This window comes from Natator depressus, chromosome 6, assembly GCF_965152275.1.
Source record: "Natator depressus isolate rNatDep1 chromosome 6, rNatDep2.hap1, whole genome shotgun sequence".
Classification (NCBI taxonomy): domain Eukaryota; kingdom Metazoa; phylum Chordata; order Testudines; family Cheloniidae; genus Natator; species Natator depressus.
Window position 1 is genome coordinate 128753585 of NC_134239.1, and position 26595 is coordinate 128780179.

Sequence of the window (26595 nt, forward strand, 5' to 3'; positions counted from 1 at the left end):
AACCAATCCCAACCCTAAAACCTAAGGCTGGCTGCAAACAGGTAGGGACAGAGCTTAAATCCTTAATTCAGACATGCTGGCCTCATTCAAAGACTTAAAAGAAGGACATACACTAGGATTTAGCCAGCAGCCACAGAGGTGTGGTCGTGCCTTGGTGCATACGGCAATGAAGGCTTGGAACTGGGAAAGAAAATAAAAGAGACTGAAGAGAAAATTCAGAGGATTGCAGGGAAGAGCAGACAAGGCAAATGTAGAAGTTTTATGGAGTTCAGTGTTAGAGAACTGGAAGAGAGACCAACAGATCCAGAGCACATTAAATACTGCTTCCTTCTGAAGCAGGATCACGTCCAGGAGACTTGAGGACGGTTACAATGAATGATTCTAAGGACAATGAGGGGTGTGACCATCAACTCCCCACTCCGTTCAAGCACAATCTTTTGCCGTTTGCCAAGATTCTCTGCCCTCATTCGGAGGGAAATGAAGGATTTCAGGGTGAAATACCACTGGGCTTCCCACTCAAAGTGACTTTCCATGTTTCAGTCTCCAGAAGTTGGTGAGCAGGTACTAAAAGGAACTAAAACATAAATAATAATATGTAATATTTGTTTTAGTGAGTTAATTTGTTCTTTGTTGGCTGTTTGGGGTTTTTTAATACTGCTGGGTGCATTATGCTGTTGCAAGATTAATTGCCAGGTCGCCGAGAGCTCTCGCGCAGTCGTTTGTCTGTTAGTTATATATCTAAATAAATACAGACTAAATTGTTCGGTCTCTCTGTATTTCCTTGGATTTTATTTACTTTGCATCTGAAAAGTTCTGCAATTAAAAAGAGGTGTGTGTGTGTGTAACACACACATAAATTTTTAATTGCACAACTTTTCAGATGCAGAATAAATGCATGCACACATATATACATACACATAATAGGATATTTAATCTTCACTTCTAGGTTGTGTATAGGTTTCTTGAGTTACGGTTCAAATGCATAATTAAGACTCCCTACTCCATCTTGCTTTGCTCTTAGAAAAGATTTCACAAGTTATCAGAAAAGAAAACACTTCCTCTAATTTTAGTGTGCTAAACTCTAATTACAGTAAGAAATTTTTTATTTTTTAATTCTTTACCATTTTTATTCACCCTCTGGGTTCGGAAATGTAATTAATTCTGCTTTACTTTCTCTAATAGATTTATGTGTATTATCATATATATTAAATTTTCAGTTCTGTAACTTTTTTCATTTTTATTGCTTCCCACTCTGACAACGTGCACTTCATTAAAAACATGTAATCCCTGAGCTGCAATCAAGACATAATTGCACATTTTTGTATTATAACAACATGCATGTTCTTCATATTTTATTAATGGAATTCTCAGTTCTGTTTGTCTTACAGTAACCTTCCAAATTGCAATCGGATTCAAAACAGGTTTAATCTTTAAGCAAACTAATGTTAATATTCATTTACGTGTATTGAAGTATGCCAGTGACAAATATGGGAAAATGCTGTTTTAAACATTTTGCCAAAAAAAACCCATTAGATTGTAATGGGTGGATCAAAACCAAGCAACAGGAGAGAACTTCTCTGTAGCTATGAACTGCCAAATCATTTGCCTTCTTGGAGTCAAAGCAGCTAAAAAAAAACACAACTGAAGAATGGTTGAAGGTGGTCTGTAAGTGGAATGAGCTATCAAGCAGATGTGAGACTATGCTAATGTCTGGATTGGTTTTGGAGAATGATCCACCAGGTTTCCTTATTTTGAAACATACGAAACCCATGTAGACCCAAACAAAGTTTCCCTAGAACATGGTAAGAACAAAGAGTAGAATGCTTTATAAAGTCTACTTTGGACAATATCATGCAGATCTACATTAGCTGAGTTTGGGCAAATTGGACCTTCACAGGAGAATTTTGGGCAGGATCAGGCCAATGATCCAATATATAGCAATATTCACAAAGTAGTAACTGAGGTGAATGGGGTCCCTTTGGAAGGGAGAGCCAAGAGCCTAGGGCTATATTATATGATAAAGAGGGATCTGCTATACAGAGTAGTCCGGGTCCAAGAGCAAGTCGTGGAACAGCTCTTAGTACCACAGAAGCATCAGAGGGACATGATGGATCTAGCCCACAGCCATCTGCTCAAGGGGCATCTAGGGGTAGATAAAACCCTCAATCGAATTCTGAAGAGGATTTTTTTGGCCCAGAATTTATGCGGCGGTCCGACAATATTGTGCCTCCTGTCCAGAATGCCAATTACATGGCCCCCGACCACACTTAAGGGTCCCTTTGGTACCTCCGCCGATATTGAAGTCCGATTGAGCGAATAGCTATGGACCTAGTAGGGCCACTGGAAAAATCAGCCCGGGGCCATCAGCACATTTGTGCTAGATTATGCCACCTGGTACCCAGAGGCTGTACCTCTACAGAACACTGTGGGCTGCCTGAGACCCTTTTAAACCCTCCCCTATTGGGAGAAGTGGGGGGAAACGAGAGAGAGAGAGGAGGCAAGCTGCCAGTAGGCTAGGAGCAGCAAGACAGGGATCCTCACCAGGAGGGGAGGCTGCATTCCCTCCCCTGAGGGAAGAAAAACAAGCCCAAAAGACGGGCTGAGAGAAGGAACGGACTGCCCCTGTGCATCCTAGAAGGAATGATGCATCCTCAAGGAACGATGCATCCTGTGCATCCTCAAGGAATCAATTCTGAAGCACTTAGAGGAGAGGAACGTGATCAGGAACAGTCAGCACGGATTCACCAAGGGCAAGTCATGCCTGACTAATCTAATTGCTTTCTAAGACGAGATAACTGTCTCTGTGGATGAGGGGAAAGCAGTGGATGTGTTGTTTCTTGACTTTAGCAAAGCTTTTGATATGGTCTCCCACAGTATTCTTGCCAGCAAGTTAAAGTAGTATGGGATGGATGAATGGACTATAAGGTGGACAGAAAGCTGGCTAGATTGTCGGGCTCAATGGGTAGTGATCAATGGCTCCATGTGTAGTTGGCAGCTGGTATCTAGCAGAGTGCCCCAAGGGTCAGTCCTGGGGCCGGTTTTGTTCAATATCTTCATTAATGATCTGGAGGATGGTGTGGATTGCACCCTCAGCAAGTTTGCAGAAGACACTAAACTGGGAGGAGTGGTAGATATGCTGGAGGGTAGGGATAGGATACAGAGGGACCTAGACAAATTTGAGGATTGGGCCAAAAGAAATCTGATGAGGTTCAACAAGGACAAGTGCAGAGTCCTGCACTTAGGACGGAAGAATCCAATGAACCACTACAGACTAGGGACCGAGTGGCGAGGCAGCAGTTCTGCAGAAAAGGACCTTGGAGTTACAGTGGACGAGAAGCTGGATATGAGTCAACAGTGTGCCCTTGTTGCCAAGAAGGCCAATGGCATTTTGGGATGTATATGTAGGAACATTGCCAGCAGATCGAGGGACGTGATCGTTCCCCTCTATTCGACACTGGTGAGGCCTCATCCGGAGTACTGTGTCCAGTTTTGGGCCCCACACTACAAGAAGGATGTGGATAAATTGGAGAGAGTCCAGCGAAGGACAACAAAAATGATTAGGGGTCTGGAACACATGACTTATGAGGAGAGGCTGAGGGAAATGGGATTGTTTAGTCTGCGGAAGAGAAAAATGAGGGGGGTTCCAAAGAGGATGGCTCTAGACGGTTCTCAGTGGTAGCAGATGACAGAACAAGGAGTAATGGTCCCAAGTTGCAGCACGGGAGGTTTAGGTTGGATATTAGGAAACACTATTTCACTAGGAGGGTGGTGAAGCACTGGAATGCGTTACCTAAGGAGGTGGTGGAATCTCCTTCCTTTGAGGTTTTTAAGGTCAGGCTTGACAAAGCCCTGGCTGGGATGATTTAGTTGGATTTTGGTCCTGCTTTGAGCAGGGGGTTGGACTAGATGACCTCCTGAGGTCCCTTCCAACCCTGATATTCTATGATTCTATGACTGTTTTACCCAAGCCCGTCTCACCAAGGCTAAAAACAGCTGAGGCTGGTGAAACCGAGAAGGTACCTTGCCATAGTATATGGATGTGCAGATGTACATTCTGTAGTATCTCTACCTTACTGAGCTGGAGTGTTCGTGACTGTGCTAAATGCATTAATAAACTATTTGTAAATACAGAAGAGTTCCTACAGTGTGAATGTTGCAGATGTGCACATTGGGGTTCCCAACTATATAATAATTTCAATAATACTGGGCCTGATCTTGGGACAAGAACCCACCAACCCTCCAAGTGATAACTGGGAATTCTTAAGTAATCAATATAATTGATACATAATCTATAGATCAGGCACCATTCAGCAGACCTAGGATTAGAGCTGCCCCACTCCATAACCCGTATCCAGTTCGAAGTTATTCTTAGAACTTTTTTCACTCAGCTTCATGCACTGATGAGGACTGGGGAAGAGCCAATGACGACTTGACCAGCACTGATATCTGCTGTGCGAAGACTTTTGACACGAGTGGATCTGTTTTAGGTGATGAATTCCCCTCTTGAGGTGTGAAGAAAATTGATGTCTGTGCAAAGAGCACTTCTACAGTGCCAAGTGGGTAGGGAGGCTGTGGCCCTGGGTAAAGCTGGCTGGGAAATAATTTTCTCGTCCTGTGGAAAATTTGAGATAGCAAAAATTTCCCCATCCTGAACTGGGACAAAGTGTCACTATCTCAAACTTTTGCAAACCCAAAAGCCAAAAAGAATTTGGTTCAATTCAATCTAACGGTTTTGTTCCAATAATCTTGAAACATTTTGTATTGATTTTGACCAGCCTTTTAGCCCAGCCTCACACTGGTTTTGCCTCACTGAAGCAAACATAAAGAGCTTACGCTACAAAACCCCTTTAAACTGCCATATACAGCACTTATGAATTCTTTTTTATGCCTAAACAGATGCATGCTGACGGAGAATGCCTCTGCTCTTATTTGGTGTGTGGAGAACTCTGAGCAGTTCATGTGACTGGGAAGAGTGCCAATGTTAGCAGAAGTGTTGGTTTATCAATTTTTTTCCGAGTGTTGTTCATTAATACAAACGCTTTCCTGACAGTGACTTCTGTTGGCATCAACACTACATCCTGACATTGTTCTGAGATGAATCAGGCAGGGGGAACAACCTAAATGTAAGGAAGAGCTGCTTTGTGGACACTAAAAGTGTTGTAAAACACTGAAATGCAGTTTTCTAAAATGTGCCCCGACTGTTCTCTCTCTGTGTGTGTGTATGTGTTTGTGCACATTAAGAAAAATCAAGCAGTTTAAAGAGGTTTTGTAGTGTATGGTGTTTTTTTTTCGTTCAGTGAAGCAAATCAATGTGCACAAAAGCTAAAGGACTGGTTTTCCTATACAAGAAGATAGCTTCGATAACTGGACAGATGCTTCAGCCCGTGGTTACTTGATCTTAGAATGTGTATTACGTCTTTTCTTTTCTTTTTTTTTTACTTCTATCTGCCTTTCATTGGTGGATCTCAAAGCACGTTAGAAACATTCTGTTATTTCCACAGGGCAAAAAAAATTATATCCATTTTACAGGTGGAAAAACCAAGGCAAAAATATTTTTAGCAACTAACCCAAGGCCTTACAGCAAGTCGATAATAAAAATGGACCAGTAATGCAGAAGATCTGACTCCAAAACACCTATTCTAACCACTAAACACTTCAGCCATCTGGAATGCAAATAAGGTTTACATCCAGGTGGGTGACTCTACAAACTAAGCTAGTCCTCATCCATACACAGGAAAAATAAACCATTGCATATGAACAAACCAAGTTCTGTTTAAATCATTGAATCATTTCCTCACTTTAACATGGATGTTGCTCAGTCAGCTTTACGACTAGTTGGAACATCACCACAATGAGAGATCAACTCAGTGTTATGCTATATTTTAATCTACTGTTTTAATATTACTCACTATAAATTTGATTGTCACCTTAAAAATATCAGGTTCCTGCCCAGCTTTTTAATATTCCCCTTCACTGGAATGATGTACGACAAAAATTGTGTTTAGTAATTACCTCCTAACTGTCAGAATTAAGAAAGAACCTGGAAAAAGTCATTTCAAGTCCCGTAGCAAGATGTCAGCTCTCATAAAAAGTCTTACTTAGATCAAATTAGAGATATGTCTCTGCTGACAGCAGCAACAAAACACACAGCCCAAAGACAGGAGGGAATCTGCTGGCTTTGGGAAAGGAATGGGGTTTCTAATTAAGCAATGCTATGTAAGGCAGCCGGATAAATCTGGTTTCTCTCACATGCGTAACTGACACACAGATGCAATTCATTCAGAGACTTAAAGGAATCTTTGAAAAAGAAGGGAAAGCACAGAGAAGCACAAACTATACACCATCTCCAACCCAAAGAAGTGATATAAACTTTGTCATGGTTCTCCTGATATTTTTTTAATTCCTTGTTAAAATGATTATTCATATTCCTGCGGCATCTAGCAGGGCTTCTACTTCACCGTCACACAGACTGATGCAAAGACCCCTAAGCTCCATGGAAGGTCCTAAGGACCTGCCCTCTGAAAACCAGGTCCCTTTACAACGTGCATCAAGTTGGGCTCCCAAATGGAGATGCCCAAAGCACTAGTCTGTGCACATCAGGCGTATTTAGCAGAAAGTGTTCCATCCCATTCATAGAATCACAGACTATCAGGGTTGGCAGGGACCTCAGGAGGTCATCTAGTCCAACCCCCTGCTCAAAGCAGGACCGACCGTAGCTAAATCATTCGTTACAGGCGATGCAATTCGACATCGATTAGGTCTCTAGACACGGCACTAGCCTCATGCAGTATGGGCAGGTGTTGACAAAAGCTTCTTTCAGGGCAGGAAGATTAGGTCGGGAGCTGCTGGAAGGATTTCAAATAATGTGGTGTGACGTGCTCACCTACCGTGTGATACTCCCACTTTCTGCCTTTCAGGTCTTGAAATATGAGGTACCATTAGAAAGCTGTGAAAGGAGTCGTCCCCTAAGGGGGTGCTGGGCTCTACTGCAGTACCTACCCTGCATATGTTTCCCCAGTTTGATAAATGCCTTGGGCTGATGTCAGTGGGACTCTGGACGGGCAGGGCTGGTCTGCCTAGGCACAGTTGATATTGCAACTCTCCCCTCGCTCAAGGGGTGGGACAGCCCCGGAGCGGCTTAGAGGGGATTCTTCTGTGAACGTTCCCTTCATAGCATTTTTCAAACTCTACTTTTTTTTTGTAACCTTGTTCATCTGCCCCTCCCCACCACCCCCAGCTCTCATTGCGCCCCACTTCTGCATCATATCATCCATCCTCCCCCTCCTTCCATCTCCCTTCCCCATCCTCATTATCCTCACCCCTCTGCTGGTCCCACCAGCTCTGCCGGCTCCTCTTCCCCACTCCTCCTTCTTCCCAATCTTTCCCCAACTCTGCTCTCCTCTGCCCTCCATACTGCTATTACCTACTGTCCACCTGGCTCCACATCAGCCTTCCTCAGCTCCTGTCTCCCGGTCCTCACTGTCCCCCACACTCATCCTTGGGGACTTCCATGCTGATGAGTCATCCAACCCCTATCTGCACGTTTCTTCGCCCCCCACTTCTGCCTTTCACCTGCAGTCCTGGTTCAACTCCCCCACTCTCCAAAAGGGACGTTCACTTGACTTGGTCTGCACGAAGCACTGCTCTCTCTGATATCTCTGTTGCTGAGCCCCCATCTCCGACCATCGCCCGGTCTCCTTCAGCATCGCCCATCAGCCCCATCTCCCACGCCCTGTCACTTGGCCTTTCTCTGATTGCCAGTCCATCAGCATGGGAGACTTCTTGTCTGCTGGAAGGTGCACATGGCATAAACGGAGCTCCTGATCTCCCCACCACCACCAAGCACTCCCAGCTACCTCCTTTCTCGATCACGGTGCACACCACCAGCATCCTGCCTGTCACTTACGCCCATAACCTGGGCAAAGATCATTTTCCCACCCTGTGGCTTTGACCATGTCACCCCTCTTTGCATCCCTCCACTGACTCCCCCTTCTAGATCACATCAGCCATACACTACTTGTCCACTTTCAAGCCATACACTACTTGTCCACTACTTGTCCACTTATCCCCAACTACCTGTCATTTCACATCCACTAACAAGATGTCTCCTGCCTCCAGTTGACCCATACCAGCCTCCACAGCCCACTTGCTAAATTTTCAAACAAGCTCCGTCATGCTTTCTCCCATGCTGCCCCTCATTCTTGGGAGAAGCTCCCTGTAAACACCCACAAAACTACCTCATTATCCTTCACATCCCTCCTTAAATCTCTCCTTTGCTGTCATTCCTATAAAAATCTTGACAGTGGTTAGACCGCTGGTGTGCTAAGACCACAGCCTGTCATGCTATCATATTGTCTCATTGGTTCCTTGTACTCCCACATCTGGCTGTATCCATCTGTTGTCTCTCATTGCATACTTAGATTATCAGCTCTTTGGGGCAGGGACCGTCTTTTTGATCTGGGTGCGTACAGCTTCTAGCACAGTGGAGTCAGAAATCCAAATAAATGAAAATAATTCCTACCAGTGCTATTTGGAGCAGGAAAGTTCTAAGGTACTTAGCAGTGAATCAACACTCATCTTGTCTTACATTTCAGGTCAAACACTTTCCACTGCACCATTCTGCTTTGCACTGCACAGACACTATCAATCTGCACAACACTTCAGCAAATTCCATTGAGATTTTCCAAGCCGATTGGCAGAATTCTGCAGCACACAAACTTACAAACCAAGCTTCAACAAGGCTCCAAGGGGCCTGATTCTCAGCTAGTGCAAAGTAGCATAGCACCATTGACTTATAAAGTGTCTAGTTCACAGGAGTCATTTCCTGTGCATTTCACAAGGCAGGAAAGTTACGGTGAACATAACTACTGTAGAAAATGAGCAGGTAATCTTCGGGCAAGCCTGCACTACAAAATTAGGTCAACCCAAGGTACGTCGACATACAGACACCACAGTAATTATATAGCTTGTGCATGTAAGCGGCCGTCCGTCGACCTAACTCTGTAGTGTTCACCAGGCCTTAGTCTGTATTACAAAAAAGAAAAAGGGAGGGAAACACACAGTAGGTCCATCAAGGGGTATTAGTTAGGATGGGCAGGGATGGTGTCCCTAGCCTCTGTTTGCCAGAAGCTGGTAATGGGTGACGGGATGGATCACTTGATGATTACCTGTTCTGTTCATTCCTTCTGGGGCACCTGGCACTGGCCACAGCTGGAAGACAGGATACTGGGCTGGATGGACCTTTGGTCTGACCCAGTATGGCCAATCTTATGTTCTTGTGCTTCCTCTGGTTAGAACAGAGCATTCTGAAACCAGGCTGTGAGCCTTAGATTCTGAAAAAAATTATCTAGCAGATGATGAATAAGGGCTTTGTCTAACCTGCTGAACTTTAAAGATACGATGAAAACCCCGAGCAAACATGGTATTTGCACCTTCATCTTATTAGAGATTCACCATCTCTACCTAACCAACAGGCACTGGGGGCAGTACAGCACCTGCCCAAAAGACAGCTGGCGGCACAGGGAAACGGGTGAGCAGGGGAGCGGTACCGAGTGTGACCAGGAGATGTGGAGGGAGAGAGAGAAAGACTTTGGCTGCTACAGCACGGGCTACCGAAGCAGCGGACCTGGCTAAGGTGCTGTCTCCAGGAGAGGGTTCGCCACTGAGAATCCCAAGTGGAGAGAATCACCTGTCTCTGGCCCATCAGATCAGCTGATCACACCAGATCAGCTGCTTACCACCAAAGCCCCTCTCTCCACCCATCTCCTCAGCATTTTCTATTTCCCCACTCAGCTTGCTGGCTTGGGGAGCCTGGGTGGCTAAATCGGGGCTGACCAGGCAGCCAAAGGGTTAGGCATTGCAACACAGAGCAAAGCCACACCTAAGAACCTATGAGGATCTGGACCCTAGTGGCTACAAGGAGACACTAATAGCTTCGTGTTACAATGAGTCAATAATGGTGCCGTTAAACACAAGCCACATTTATAACTGGTAGCTCTTTCTTCTAGTTGATTATTTTATATTATTTTTGCTCAGTGATTCTAATCTAGTGTTCATTAAACGCTTGGCTAAACATCAATGGGCAGTTATGGCACTACTGCTGGTTCAGTTGTTTGCTTAGGAAATCCCTGATATCAGACAGTTATTCACCTATACACAACCAGCAAACAAGACAACTGTTGTAAGCTAAAGAGAAAAGAAAGATCTCCAGGGATGAATGTAAGGCAGTTTGCTCAGTTCCTCTTTTGGTGCTAGAGTCTCAGTTTTCCCATAGGTTGATGTCTGTCATTTCCTTTAAAATTCAGAAGGAAGCTGTCTGGTTTGTTTATCTGTTGTCAGACATGACAATCAAACTGGTGCCGATAGCAACAGATCAACAGAATGAAAATGCACGGGAACCTCAACTATTATCAAGCTGCAACACTGATGTGCAAGCTAGAAATATCTCCAGCTGAACCCCAGCCTCCCTCCCTCTTAACCAGAAATGATAGTAGCTGCAAGAGATTTGCATCATTCCAAAGGGCTATTTGTAATTCCTGGAACAGCTGTGGGTGCCGGGGTTTATTGTGACAGTCACAGTCTTGCTGAGAGAACAAGTTAAATGGTATTTTCCAGGCCTCTTCTTCACCACATCAGATTCCAAAACATCTGCTGCTAATGTAACATACACAGCTGGTTAGATCCCTTTCACAACATAGACCCTCAGTAAACTCCAGGGTGAGATTTTCAGAAGAGCCTGAAGGAGTCAGGCCCCCAAATTCCACTGGCTTTCGGTTGTAACTGGGCTCCCAACTCTTCTGTCCGAGCATTGTAATTGGGATGCCAGCCAAAAAAAGAGAAAAGAAAACCCCTCCACTGCTGAGGCCTCTTTCTGTGACTAACAGCTGCCATTCACTCACCCAAGCCAGTCAAACATTGTATTGGATCAGAGCCTGAATGGAGATACCCCATGCAGGGGATTACAATCTCTCTACAGTATCTAAACCCCGATGGCTCACCTGAAGACCGGATCCTCGTATCCTCCAACGCTGGTGCTACTGCCTTGTGCTGTTACATGGCTGCAGCATTCTGCCCCTAGGGTGCAGGGGTGGATTAACGCAGGGGCCCATGGGGCCCGTGCCCACATGCCCCAGCCAATTTAGGAGCCCCCACAGGAGCACTGGCACCTGTGGGGGAAATAGGGGGCCACCCGCACTGGAACTGTGGCCCCACCCCCTGCTCCTCCTCTTCTCCCCCTCTCCCCCGAAGCCCTGCCCCCTGGTCAGACTGGAAGCCAGAGCCGGGCCATGGTAAGAGCCACCCAGTCTGCTATGGGAATCCCCGGACCTTCCACCTGCCCTGGGCGGGGGCTGGGGTGCCCAAGAGCAGCCCCCAGCCCATGTCTCCGCCCCAGGAGGGTTTGCCACCCAGGGCAGGTGGAGGTTCTGGGGCACCTCACAGCAGCCTGGGCTCCTGGGTAGCTCTTACCATGTCCCAGCTCTGGTTTTCAGCCTGGGCAGGGCCTCAGGGGAAGAGGAGGAACAGGAGATGGGGCCCCATGACAAGGGGGAACAAAGGCCCACCTCAGTCCCCCACTGGGAAGAGGCTGGCATAGCTAGCAGGGGCTGCGCTTCATGGCAGGGAGCTGATCACCTTATCAGCTCCCTGCCGCTGCTGCTCCATGCCGCTCTGAAGCTACTACGCCCATGTTAAAAAGTGGATGGGCATAGCCCCGCTTCCCAGTTCCAGTGCCCCTGGACCCCCCACGGAGTGGGGGGCCAAATGTTCTTTGTGCCCAGGGCCCCAATAAATATTAATCCACCTCTGCTAGGGTGGCTTCATTTCAGAGGTGGGCACTGTAATCCCTCACCTCACAGGTGTTTTATATTAATCTGAATTGATCATCATCTGAATTTTAAGTCAGGTTTGTAAATCATTCTGAGAAACAGAGGCAAGTGCTGTAGCACTGTCATTATCCATCACCTCGAGCAGAGCTGTTTTTGTGGCTAGGGCTCATGGCAATGGTGATCCAGCGCTGGACAAACAGCTTCAACCCGGTTTCAACCTGGTCAATATAAAGGAGGGCTGCAGCTTCTGAATGAGACCTGTCCATTCCGTTTCATTGACTGGGTTCAAAGTACATTGCTGAACAGCTCACTCGGACCTTATGAGATGGGGTGTCTTGGGGATGGCATGTGGAAGAACTGGCCACTGAAATACCCTGCATAATGACAGGTTTCAGAGTAGCAGCCGTGTTAGTCTGTATCCACAAAAAGAAAAGGAGGACTTGTGGCACCTTAGAGACTAACCAATTTATTTGAGCATAAGCTTTCGTGAGCTACAGCTCACCTCATTGGATGCATTCAGTGGAAAATACAGTGGGGAGATTTATATACACAGAGAACATGAAACAATGGGTGTTACCATATACACTGTAACGAGAGTGATCAGGGGCGGGGAGGGTGGAAACCTTTTGTAGTGATAATCAAGAACGTCTGAGGAACAGCGGGGGGGGGATAAACATGGGGAAGTAGTTTTACTTTGTGTAATGACCCATCCACTCCCAGTCTTTATTCAAGCCTAAGTTAATTGTATCCAGTTTGCAAATTAATTCCAATTCAGCAGTCTCTCCTTGGAGTCTGTTTTTGAAGTTTTTTTGTTGAAGAATTGCCACTTTTAGGTCTGTAATCGAGTGACCAGAGAGACTGAAGTGTTCTCCGACTGGTTTTTGAATGTTATAATTCTTGATGTCTGATTTGTGTCCATTTATTCTTTTACGTAGAGACTGTCCAGTTTGGCCAATATACATGGCAGAGGGGCATTGCTGGCACATGATGGCATATATCACATTAGTAGACGTGCAGGTGAACGAGCCTCTGATAGTGTGGCTGATGTGATTAGGCCCCATGATGGTGTCCCCTGAATAGATATATGGGCACAGTTGGCAACAGGCTTTGTTGCAAGGATAGGTTCCTGGGTTAGTGGTTCTGTTGTGTGGTGTGTGGTTGGTGGTGAGTATTTGCTTCAGGTTGGGGGGCTGTCTGTAAGCAAGGACTGGCCTGTCTCCCAAGATCTGTGAGAGTGATGGGTCATCCTTCAGGATAAGTTGTAGATCCTTGTTGATGCATTGGAGAAGTTTTAGTTGGGGGCTGAAGGTGATGGCTAGTGGCCTTCTGTTATTTTCTTTGTTGGGCCTGCCCTGTAGTAGGTAACTTCTGGGTACTCTTCTGGCTCTGTCAATCTGTTTCTTCACTTCATCAGGTGAGTATTGTAGTTGTAAGAATGGTTGATAGAGATCTTGTAGGTGTTTGTCTCTGTCTGAGGGGTTGGAGCAAATGCGGTTGTATCATAGAGCTTGGCTGTAGACAATGGATCGTGTGGTGTGGTCTGGATGAAAGCTGGAGGCATGTAGGTAGGCATAGCGGTCAGTAGGTTTCCGGTATAGAGTGGTGTTTATGTTACCATCGCTTACTAGGACTGTAGTGTCCAGGAAATGGATCTCTTGTGTGGATTGGTCCAAGCTGAGGCTGATGGTGGGATGGAAATTGTTGAAATCATGGTGGAATTCCTCAAGAGCTTCTTTTCCATGGGTCCAGATGATGAAGATGTCATCTATGTAGCGCAAGTAGAGTAGGGGCATTAGGGGATGAGAGCTGAGGAAGCGTTGTTCTAAGTCAGCCTTAAAAATGTTGGCATACTATGGGGCCATGTGGGCACCCATAGCAGTGCCGCTGATTTGAAGGTATACATTGTCCCCAAATGTAAAATAGTTATGGGTGAGGACAAAGTCACAAAGTTCAGCCACCAGGTTAGCCATGACATTATCGGGGATACTGTTCCTGAGGGCTTGTAGTCCATCTTTGTGTGGAATGTTGGTGTAGAGGACTTCTACATCCATAGTGGCCAGGATGGTGTTTTCAGGAAGATCACCGATGGATTGTAGTTTCCTCAGGAAGTCAGTGGTGTCTCAAAGATAGCTGGGAGCGCTGGGAGCGTAGGGCCTGAGGAGGGTTAGAACAACGCTAACCCTCCCCCCCAACCCGCTGTTCCTCAGACGTTCTTGTCAACTGCTGGAAATGGCCCACCTTGATTATCACTACAAAAGGTTTCCCCGCCCCCCCGGCTCTCCTGCTGGTAATAGCTCACCTTACCTGATCACTCTCCTGTATGGTAACACCCATTGTTTCATGTTCTCTGTGTATGTAAATCTCCCCACTGTATTTTCCACTGAATGCATCCGATGAAGTGAGCTGTAGCTCACGAAAGCTTATGCTCAAATAAATTTGTTAGTCTCTAAGGTGCCACAAGTCCTCCTTTTCTTTCTGTTAAGTTAGTAAGTAATCTAGCTAGAAATGCATTAGATTTCCTTTTGTTAAATGGCTGGTAAAATAGGTTGTGCTGAATGGAACGTATATTCCTGTTTTTGTGTCTTTTTGTAACTTAAGGTTTTGCCTAGAGGGATTCTCTATGTTTTGAATCTGATTACCCTGTAAGGTGTTTACCATCCTGATTTTACAGAGGTGATTCTTTTACTTTTTCTTCTATTAAAATTCTTCTTTTAAGAACCTGATTGCTTTTTCATTGTTCTTAAGATCCAAGGGTTTGGGTCTGTGTTCACCTATGCAAATTGGTGAGGATTTGTAACAAGCCTTCCCCAGGAAAGGGGGTGTAGTGCTTGGGGGGATATTTTTTTTGGGGGGGGGGCATTTCCAAGTGGACACTTCCCCTGTTATTCTTTGTGTAACACTTTGGTGGTGGCAGCTTTTAACGTAAGCTGGTAAGAATAAGCTTAGGGGGTCTTTCATGCAGGTCCCCACATCTGTACCCTAGAGTTCAGAGTGGGGAGGAACCTTGACAGTCTCTAAGGTGCCACAAGTACTCCTTTTCTTTTTGTGAAATACCCTGTGTTCCAAGTGACCCTCTCCATGGAGGGTTTAGATGGAGGAAGCTGTTCAGCCCAATCCATCTCAAACAGAACAATCTCCAGCACTGTGCAGGCAGCTGACAGTTCCCTGTTCTCTCTGTTGTTAAGGAACAAGAACACGAATCCAGAGGGCCGTACACAGCAAGTGCCATGACTGCAGCTACATTTATGCTGTAAAAGGAGAGCAGCAGAGGGGAAAGCTAAACATGTGTAGCAGGGCTGTGTGAATGTCAGTGCAGCTGTACCATTGACCCGGATGGAAAAATCCTATTGAATTTAATGGTGATTAAACTAATAGGAATTAAACTAAAATGTAACACACAAAGGTGAACTTGCTAGGGAATTCACAACCAACCTATTGGATTCTGCAGCCGGGTTACAATTCTCTAGACTAGAATTCTAAAAGCAAATAATTTTTCTACAGAAAGATTATTGTTCCCTGTTAGACCATATAGAGCTTTTCTAGGTGAGGTAACTCTACTTTTTATCAACATAAGACTGGACCGGCATAGGTGCTCTCCCGTTCTGCTGTAGAATGTGATTGACCACATACTCCAGCAGCGCTCCATGGAAGAGGCATGAGATAGATACCTGTGCTCCAGAAACTGCAGTTTCTGAGTCTTTTCAGGATGCAATTCACCATTTCAGTTCTCATCTATGAAGCCTTTTAGGATTTGGGTCCTGTGTATCTCAGAGACCCCAAATCTCCCAGGGCTATATCCCAGCAGCTGGAATTAAGAACCCTTACATACACTTGGGGGGTCAGGAGTCTTGAGCTACAGCATCCACAGTGGAAATCGCCCGGCTGTGACATTTACACGTACCTCTCCCAGCCTTCAGACTTTTTTTTTTTTGACTATCAAGGTAGATTGCAAAGCCCGAGCATGGAAAGAGGCTTTTTGCAAGGATGAGGTTTAGTGAGTTGACAAGGGAGGGGCTTACATATGGTTGATTTGGGATGCCTAGGTGACACTGGGTCAGTTTCCATTTGTGTGGCAAACAGGCTGCATGGGCACCGAGAGCTGTTGGATGGGCCGCTTTTTCAAAATAGGAAGCAACCTTGTTCCATGACAGATTCAAGGATTTCTCCAGCTGCAGCCGATTTACACCGCTGCCTCCCAGGTGACAACTGTGACAAACAGATTCAAGTTTCAAGTGGCAACTCCACTGTGAGTAATGCTGAAATCCGCAGTCACGCACCCCTCTGAATGCCCTATCAACCTCCATTTCTCAGCAGCACCCTGGTAGAAACACCCCCGCACACATCACAGCACCATCATGCTGCCACTTTCGGAAGTGTCGAAGAACATGTACTCTTTTCTTTTAGCACCAGATGGTGACAGCAACAGTTCGAGAGGAGGCTGCCTTTTCCAGCACACACTGACCCACTCTGAGCACGGAAATGGTTCTCAGGGGACATAAAGACAATACGAAAATTAGGACTAGACTTCCCAATTGGTGAACATACAATGATCAAATTATTATTTAAAAGTCCTCCTTTTCTTTTTGCAGATACAGACTAACATGGCTGCTACTCTGAAACCAAATTATTCCAAGTAATCATTTTACATCTTCCAGTCTGCATGGGGAGCAGCCCATCACAGGACAGCCAGATTAACACTCCCTGGCGGCCTGGGGTCTCTGGTCTCAGTTGATTGCCATTCCATGTCAATTCTTGTTAGCTACCAACGTGGTTGTTCTAAAACAAAATTCGCAGCACAGTGAAATATTGTGAGTCACATGTTTTGTAGCAATTTACAGCGAGTTACATGAACATTTTATACTGGTTTAATATGGATTTATATTTTCCAGACAAAGTCTGAAAAGAAGTCGGGGGGTGCTCACAGATTCACTTTTGGCTCCCCTCTTTGGCACAGTGATTGTGTCAGTGGCAAAATATTGTTAGGGGTTGGGTTAAACCTCATTGAAGCTGGAGAGTTTAACAGCCACCCTTCATTCAGGATAAGTGAAAACAGCAATTGAGCTCCTTTATGGACTAGATAGCTGGAAGTGTAACCTGCCGCCTTTAGACTGCAGCATTTGACTTTGGCCCAAAGGACAGGAGAGAAGCAATGGGGAGGAGACGTGGATTTTTGTTTGAATACTCCATGAATCTGCACATGTGCAGGGTAGGGCAAGAGCTAGCCAGGTCCAGAAGCATCTGGCATAGGGGGTTGCAGTTACTGGACGTGCTCAGCAGCAGTTTCTGAAGCCGCCCTGGGCAGTTGTGGGCAGTCTGTCTGGCAGGTCACCCTCTGAGAGCTGAGCCAGTCAGAGCACCAGCGGGGAAGGGTATAAGTAGAAGAATTAAAGACAGCTCTGCAGGCTCAGATGCCGAATCACGCAAGCCCAAGAGATGTCTCTGCTCGGAGGGTTGGGCCCCAATCCCTGTGCCACTTTGGATACCGGTCAGTGCAGTTCCAGCTTTACTTACATGGGAATGTTCGGTCCACTTTGGTGTGCTCCAAGGACCTAGAGGAAGAGCGGTCAGGGAGCATCTGCTACTCCTAGAGGCTTCAGAGCCCGTGGAACTCACACAGCGCTCTCAGCTAACTGCTCCCAACTGGGATTCTGTCTGAGTTAAAGGAAAAACAGGTGCAGAACTGAGTGAGGTAGGGACTTGTGAACTTGAGCCTGATTTAGGAGGAGAAGTTAGTGCCCTAGGGTGAAAGCCTGGTCTTATAAAGATGCGGGGAAAGGCTCTTTTCTATACTGACCTGTGCCATTTTGGATAGATGCTACCGATTTCTGTTTCACCAGCAACTGAGAACCAGTCAGTTGGAAAGCTGCTGGCGCTGGAGACGCCAGAGTGTCTGTCTGCTGCCAGGGTTCTGAAGTGTTTGAAACAACCGAGATGTTGCCATTCTTCTTAAGCTCTGAAGAGTCCAGGTGACACATACTCTGTAATATGATCACACTCTAAAGACTGAGAAATCATCCCTGAGAGGAGATTGGAGGCGAATGTCTTCAGATGTGTGTGCTAAAGCACAGAAGTGTAAATGCCGTTGAAACTTTATATTTAAATATCTGTAACTACATAATAACTTTAGTTTAAGTTATTCATAGTCTTCAAAATATTGATGTAGGCCTGGGCATAAGAACATAAGAATGGCCAGACTGGGTCAGACCAAAGGTCCATCCAGCCCAGTATTCTGTCTTCCAGCAGTGGCCAATGCCAGGTGCCCCAGAGGGAACAAACCCAACAGGTAATGATCAATGATCTCTCTCCTGCCATCCAGCTCCATCCTCTGACAAAAGAGGCTAGGGACACCATTCCTTACCCATCCTGGCTTATAGCCATTAATGGACTTAACCTCCATGAATTTATCCAGTTCTCTTTTAAACCCTCAAAAAGAAAAGGAGTACTTGTGGCACCTTAGAGACTAACCAATTATTTGAGCATAAGCTTTCGTGAGCTACAGCTCATTTCACGAAAGCTTATGCTCAAATAAATTGGTTAGTCTCTAAGGTGCCACAAGTACTCCTTTTCTTTTTGTGAATACAGACTAACACTGCTGTTACTCTGAAACCTTTTAAACCCTGTTATAGTCCTGTTAAGATCTTGACATAAGTAACTTTCCTCATTTTTTAGGGGACATGACTGGGAAGGTGAATGGATTCGCAGAGCCAGGCCATCTACACTAGCTGAGATACTAGATTTGTACTATTTACGATGGACAAGACAAGGTGAGGCTGAAGTAAAGAGTAGGGTATGCATTCACTGTGTGTGCACAGAGCCTGCCCTGCGGGGATTGCTTCCTGCAGAGTAACCAAGCCAATTCGAAAGCATGTAATGCAATGTATTGTTCAGAATGCAGGTGTTATGAGTGTTAGTACAAATGTCTAGACGGTGAAGCTTTGCTGTGTAACTTTGGATGTGTGGCACGTCCTGTGCCCACCCCCTATGCTTGACTCTGAGCAACTCAGCATAGCTTTGCTGTGAGCGTTGTCACATAGGATGACCAGATGTCCCGATTTTATAGGGACAGTCCTGATTTTTGAGTCTCTCTCTTATATCGGCTCCTATTACCCCCCACCCCCTGTCCTGATTTTTCACATTTGCTGTCTGGTCACCCTACTGTCACGGATCCTCAGGATTGGTACTGTAGCCCTAGGGGGAACCCCTTAAGTGTAACAGACCTCCTTGAGGTCTTGCTCTTCTTCCAGTGCAAGCCACGCGGCTTCACCACCTCCTTAGACTGGATCTCTAGGCCTGCAGCACTCCTGCTTCCCACGGTGAGCTCCATTCAGCAAGTCCAACTGCAACAGACACTGGTGGAGACTTGTCCACTCTTCAGGGATTAATGCACCTTGCCCAGCATTTGCAGTGACGCTCAAACAAACAGCGCTGTCACAACAGTTGGGTTAATTCATTAACTGAAACACAGCATAGGATAGTCTAGAGAAATGAAGGTTAAAGCACAGTCCATTCTGGTCAGCCCAGAGCCCAGCCAAGCTGTAGTGAACCCCTTGGTTCAAGCTCTGTCTGTCTCTCCATCTGATCTCCTTCATCAGACTCCAGCCCTGACTCCTTCCAGCAGCCAACTCTTGTCCCCCACTTCACCCCTCACCAGTCCTTTGATCTCCAGCTGGGGAAATGGTGCTCAGCTTCTTGCAGAGAGGTGGAGCAATCCATGGTTGTTGGTTTCTAGGTATCAATGTCCCAGTGATTGGACTAATCATTGTCCTCATGGATTCTCCATTGGTATGGGGACTAAGGCCCAGACAGCTGGGCAACACCCACACTTATGTGTCTCAGCCTTCCCTGGGAGCAAACAGTCCCCTAGGTTACATTTCAGCATATGGGGGAAACTGAGGCACAAACAGGACTCATATTCCCACTTTGTTACAGTGCCAAATAAAGAAACCTGAGTGACAAGACTGGACTCAGACTGAGTTCTTGGGAAACCAAGTGGAAGAGGTCTCAGGAGAACTCCAACAACTAGTCACATATTTTGTACCATTTACAATGTTTTATGTGCATTAATTGTTTGTTCACTTTGGTATACCTAACGTCACTCAGGGGTGTGAATAACCCACACTCCTGAGCAACGTAAATTACACCGACCTAAGCGCCCGAGTGGACAGCGCTATGTCACTGGGAGAGTTCCTCCCGCTGGCACAGCTACCTCCTCTTGTGGAGGCAAGAGTGAATAAGCTGACAGGAGAGCTCGCTCCAGGTGACTTAGAGCATCCCCACCACAAGCGTTACAGCGACGCAGCTGCACTGGTGCGGCTGCGCCACTGTAGCGTCTGTCGTGTAGTTACAGCCTAAGAAACTGTCTGGTGCTCTCTCTGTGAAGCTGGTGTTCAGAGAGCTGGTAACTCCCACTTACATTCTTCTACATACAATAGCCCTGACGTTTAACTCTGTGTAATGCTTTCTGAAAAGACAGCATTCTAGCCTGTGCTTAAGCAAAGAGATAAGCGGAGGTGAAGGAAGAATGGGAGTTGAACATAGAGTTGTACATAATCTTGCTTCAGCAAGCATTCTCCTATCCCATTACACGAGGTTGGAATAGGAGTTTAGCCATGCAGCCCAAGGGGATTCCACTGTGGTCTGATAAAGGCAGGGGTAGGGGACCGATTAGATTGGAGCATGGTGCCTGTGCAAAGCAGCAGACAAGGAGCAGAAAGCCAAAGACAGAGCAGAACAAACACTGGGAATGTGGCCCTGAGAAAAACTCTAGGCAGAGAGCTTTTGGGGCTGAGTGCTGACTGAAAGAGGCTTGGAACTGAGAACACGGAAACTTCCTCCTGTTTGATTCCTTGTGTGTGCAGAGAAACAGGACTTTGAATATTCTTTGTAAATAAACAGGATTGCATCAAACTTAAGAACATAAGAGCGGTCAGACCAATGTTCCATCTAGCCCAGTAGCCTGTCTCCAATGTGGCCAGTACCAGAGCTTCAGGGGGAGATATCCTTCCTTAATTTGGAGATATCCTTTCCTTCCTGGCTTCTGGCAGACAGAGATTTAGGGTCACCTCAAGCATGAGGTTGCATCCCTGTGGCCATCCTGGCTAATGGATCCTCCATGAACATATCCTCCATGAACGTATCTACTTCTGTTTTGAACCCAGTTATACTTTTGGCCATCTCAGCATCCCATGGCAATGAATTCCACAGGATGACAGTGTGTTGTGTGAAAAAGTACTTCCTCTTGCTTGTATTAAACCTATTAATTTCATTAGGTGACTCCTGGTTTTTGCATTGTGGGAAAGGGTAGATAACACTTCTCTATTTACTTTTTCCACACCATTCATGATCTTATAGACCTCTATCATCTCTTTTCTAAGCTGAATAACTCTAATGTTTTTAGTCTCTCTTCACATGAAAGCCGGGTCCACACCCTTGGTCATCTTTGCTGCCCTTCTCTGAACCTTTTCTAGTTCCACGATATCTTTTTCGAGAAGGGGTGACCAGAACTGAACGCAGCACAGGATTTGCTAACCCTTTTCTAACAGTTCCTAACATTCTGGTAGCCTTTTTGACCATTGCTGTATATTGAGCTGAAGTTTTCAGAGAACTATCTATGACTCCAAGATCTCTTTCTTGAGATGTAACAGCTAATTTAGATCCCATCACTACATAGGTGTAGCTGGGATTATTTTTTCACAATGTGCATTACTAGGGTGACCATATGACAAGAACAAAATATCGGGACACATGGGGGGCAGCCACAGGCTCACCCCCTCACCAGGGCCGGCTCTAGGGTTTTTTGCCACCCCAAGCAAAAAAAAAAAAACCTGGAGAACATCGGTCAGGACGCGGGACAAACAATTTCATCGGTAAAAAGAAATTTCATCAGTATGTCTGGTCACCCTATGCATTACTTTGCACTTATCAATGCTGAATTTCATCTGCCATTTCATTGTCCAATTTTGTGAGATCCCCCGGTAACTCTTTCCAGTCAGTTTTGGATTTAACTAATTCTGTCATCAATTTCTCCTCCTAACCAAAAAAACATGGAAGGTGCTGAATATTGGCTAACTGTTCAAGTCAAAAAGAGGTAACCGTATTCTAGGGAAAGTGTCCGAAATATACATCTGCATACCCGCTTTTTAGTAACAATGCACTCAAATTCCAATTTCACGGACAGGGAATAGAGATTCCATTTTACTACCCTTTTGTGTAGGACATGGGGTTAATGCAAGTGTAAAGGCATCCTGCTAGGAACACATTACATAGTACTCTGCCATTAAATTGCAGGCTCCTTTGTTGGTGACAATGGGGAATGGATGACAGAACTGCTTTATCAAAGCAACTCATGCTGATGATTATGATGTCACCATGACTAATGTCAAAAAATCTGCTTCTGTTTCAATGTTGGTTACCAGCAGTGCTGGTGCACAATAAAGAAAAAGAGAGAAAGACACAGCACAGAGACATCTAATCTCATGCTTCAGAGCCCAAGCTGATCTGCAGGGACCAGAAATGAATTTTAATTATTCCTTACATCTGCCCTTCTCCTCCACCAACATACTCCATGCAGAGCATTTAGCTTCATGCATGTTGTCAAGGACTTGCCTTCCATCTGAATGAGCCAACTACTGTCCATAGCATGAGGCTGGCTAGCTTGTCCAGTAGTTTCATGGGATATGGCAAGTCCTATGAAACACCTCTGAATTTAACGTACAAAAAATAAAAGAATCAGATCACTTTCCCACCAAGAAAAGAAGGAAGCTGGGAGGGGAAAGGAACTACCATAACAGAGAGAACTCTGAGAAGGAGGCATTTACAATGGATGAAAATATTTTTGTTGAAAAAATGTGGCAATCAGCCATAATGCTTACAGGCTTTTTTGTGCCTGGTCATGTAGTATGGAGAACTAGTTCTCAAAAAGTTGACCCTAGAAGGAACATGACCCTTGAAATATTGCCTAAAATCATAGAAACATACAGAAACTGACCCAATGATGATGCACTCCAAGAACAGCACAGCTGAGAGGATGGTGGAAGTTGTGCACAGAACTCACTGGGGATGAGGATCTGTGTCTCCGATATCACCAATTCCATTGCCTGCATCTCTGCTATTCAGCAGCTTGAGAAGGGATTTTGTGTGACCATCCAGGTAGGAGGAGGGCGTGACAAAGAAACCACAAATGAGTGCAGATCAGAAGTGGTTACAACAACTTATCATGGAGTGTAGCTATTCTTCACATCGTTCGATGCGGAGGACTTGGATATTGGTGCATCTCCTCAACTGAGACAGGACCTTCAGTGTCGTAAGATACAGAGGAAACAAGGTGGCAACTGAGTTTGTTGAGGAGACATTGAGTTGGATTGGTGGACTGGGGGAGGAGGGGGTATTTAATAGAGTTTTTTTTAAAAGCGCTGTCTTTTACTCAGTTTATCTATAGGAAATAATGTTCCATTCCAGCTGCAATCTGCCTTCACTGACAATTGGAGCTTTTAGTTGAGCTGTTGGCTGAGGACAGAATAGGCGTAAGTAATCCAGGTCACTTGAATCAGCGGCAGCAGCATCTCTGAAACGCCTGACTACCGAAAGCACTGAAATGACCCTTGGTAAACACTGGGAAACGACAGGTCTGATCACGCCAGCCGAAGCGTGTGAACACCTTAGCAGGCGAGAGAGGAAATAGTCCAGGGGGAGAAAGACACATGTGAAAGGCTATAGCAAAGCTAGGACAGAACCCCTCACTGCAGTGTAAATGCAGTGTGAGCCACAGAACAGAGTCGGGACACACATTTAAACAAGGTGACCTGAGGTTTATTGAAATATCAGTTTGTTACAGAGCTGTTGGCGATGGATTCTCATGAGCTCACTGCAACGTAGAGACACAAGTGACAAACACGCTGTGCAGGCCAAAGGCCTTATGCCAGAAAGGACATAAAATGAGCCCTGCAGGGTTTCAATGCTTCCTCTACAGCAGATGACACCATCACGAATACCTGAAGTTGTCCAGGAGTTGCAGCAAACCCGTGCTGCAGGCCTAGCTCACCATCGTGATGGACAAATCCCTCCCATCTGGATCTGAGTAGGCACATGGTGAGCTGAGACTTCTGCCTTTCCACTAAACTCTGTTCATTTTATTGCAGCCTCGTCCTCCCAGCTCACCTCCCTGCAGTTCGCCTTTCATCCACCTAATGCAGCCAGTCTGCCACCTCACTTGGTAAGTCTCTGGGGCAAGGACTAGCCTCTCTATTACTTTTTGGCACAGCACCTAGCACACTGAGCTCTGCTGCTAGCTAGGGCTTGCTAGGCACTGCTGTAATGATCATCATCATTATCATCCCTGTTTACAACGGTCCTTGAGGAAACACCTGAAATCTTTTGTAAAACAGGGGGAGGGATGGACTGAATATGCTGGAGCCATCAGGGAGCTCGCTCCTGTAGAGGTCCTAGACTGAGCTGGCAGAAGGTAAGCTCCACAAACTGGAGAGGCTCCCGTGACTACCCTTATCCAGCCTGAGTTTCAGGGGGTCTGGATCCTGCGGGTGCCCATTGAGATCAGTGGGAGTCGGGGACGTGCACTGCTTCTGAAAGTCGGCCCCGTGGTGCCTGCTTCCATTCAGTGCTGCTCTCGGGGAGCCAGTTATCTCAGGGGAAGAGGGATCAGGATTCCCCGCTGGAGATTTTTCTTTCCAATCTGCACATCTAGCCCATCTCCGCTTGAGATCTTAAATATGATTGTGTTTATTTTTAAAAGCATTTCAATCCCCTTCCCTGAGACTTTCTTCACTGGCCCGAGCCCTGTGCTGCAGACAGACTCGAGTATCCATGTCATTCATATGAGGGTGCAGTAGTCAGCGTGGCAGATTTGGAGCACACTAACAGAATGCTAAACCTTACCTTTTCTTCCCATTCAATCTGAATTTATCAGGTACGCTGTAGCAAAGCACCCACGCAACCTTATTTCCCCTGCCATCTTTCAGTCCTCCATAAAATCAGGCCGACACCCTGCTTTACACTGACAGTAAAGTAACCATGGGGGTGACCCAGGGCCAATGGGGGTGAATTTTTCAAGACCTTCTAAATTCTTCAGGAGCCCAAGTCCCATTTTCAAAAGTGACATCAACACTTAGGCCCTGAAGTCATTTAGATTCCTCTGAAAATGTTACCCCTGGGCTTACAAAGACCTTCTTCCTCAATCAGCTAGACCAAAGGAGAGACTATTTTGACTTTAGGCAAGGATCACTTTGTTTGGAGAGCAGTGAGGATCAGGAGTGACAGAAGCGTCCTAAAAGTGGTGGGGGTCACTGGTACCTGAACCAGGGCCCTGCTCCCCCATGCCGCCCCTTCCCCGTGAGTCCCCTCCCTCTCTGCCCCCTCCCCCTCCATCATTCACCCTTACGGCCAGTAAAAAGTAATGGGTCCATGACCCCCCCTGTTCCTGCATCCCTGGTGAGGATGCCACCCACTGTCAATCTTAAAACCCCACCCCCACTGCCGTCAGTGCTGACAATCTAGAGCTGAAAGCCAGGTAGCTCCCGTACCTGTTAACCTGCCATTTCTTTGTTCTAAAACTGTGCACTGTCGCTACTGAAGCAAACAAGAGTCACTTTGCTGGAAACCTTTCTTCCAGCAGGAGGGTAAGTTGTGGGGACAGGATCAATTTTCCAGTTGTTTTATCAAACGCAATCCAGAAGACCCTACCTTATAAACAATTCATGGCCTTGAAACAGAGAGTCTTAGTATCAGCCACAAGTTGCAAGGAGCCCGGGCCTCCTTGTTCACCAACCTCCAAGTTTGCACAGCAGTGGAGAGAGCATCTTAAAAGGGAATTTTTATAAGTAACAGCATGTCTGGCATTTACCTTTACTGAACCCCTTTCAACCTGTTTTCAGAGAAGTGTTCCTGCCAAGCTCCTGTAGCTCTCCAGCATGATGTACAGCGAATTAAACAGAGATCGAATCCTGGAAAAGCTGCAAGGGCACCACCTCGGAGAAGAACCCGTTAAATAAACAAGAAGCAGAGTGGGAAATTATTAAAATATAGAAAGGAAGTGGGAATATTTATAGCCCTCTGCCTTGAAGGAAGGCCTCCAGTGCCTGGAGAGTAGAGATGTTTTGCATATGAACTTTCTCATTCCCTGGATCAGCTTTTCGAGAAGGGCTTTTGTTTGTTTTATATTTAATTCACTGGTTTACTGCTGGAATTCTAACACTACAGGCAGCCAAATGTCACTCAAGTTAAATATTTAAACATTTAGAATTGTAAACATATGGTAAATTAAACACAGAGAGCTTCATGTGAAGTGGGGATAGTCAATGTCAAAGTAATTTTGCAACTTTAAATCCAATGATGGCATTTGAATGTAGAAAGCCCCACAGATGATCCTGCCTGTGTGCTTGGGCAGATTTGGTACATCTGGTGTGCAGATCTGGTCACCCCATCTCAAAAAAGACATACTGGAATTGGAAAAGGGTCAGAGAAGGGCAACAAGAATGATGAGGGGTCTGGAACGGCTTCCATATGAGGGAAGATTAAATAGACTGGGACTTGTCATCTTAGAAAAGAGAGACAATTAAGGGGGGGAGGCTATGATAGAGGGCTATAGAATCTGGACTGGTGTGGAGAAAGTGAATAAGGAAACGTTACTTACTCCTTCACATAACACAAGGACCAGGGGTCACCCAATGAAATTAATAAGCAGCAGGTTTAAAACAAACAAAAGGAAGTACTACTTCACACAATGCACAGTCAACCTGTGGAATTCTTTGGTAGGGGA

General features: G+C 45.8%; 1 long non-coding RNA gene across 1 annotated transcript; it reads left to right on the forward strand.

The window, feature by feature from the left end:
- The first annotated feature begins 490 nt into the window (after positions 1–490).
- LOC141990243 (uncharacterized) lies at positions 491–25838 on the forward strand. Its single transcript, XR_012640119.1, has 4 exons — positions 491–561; positions 23963–24036; positions 24209–24285; positions 25712–25838. It is a non-coding gene; the product is annotated as an uncharacterized LOC141990243 (long non-coding RNA).
- The last annotated feature ends 757 nt before the right edge of the window (positions 25839–26595 follow it).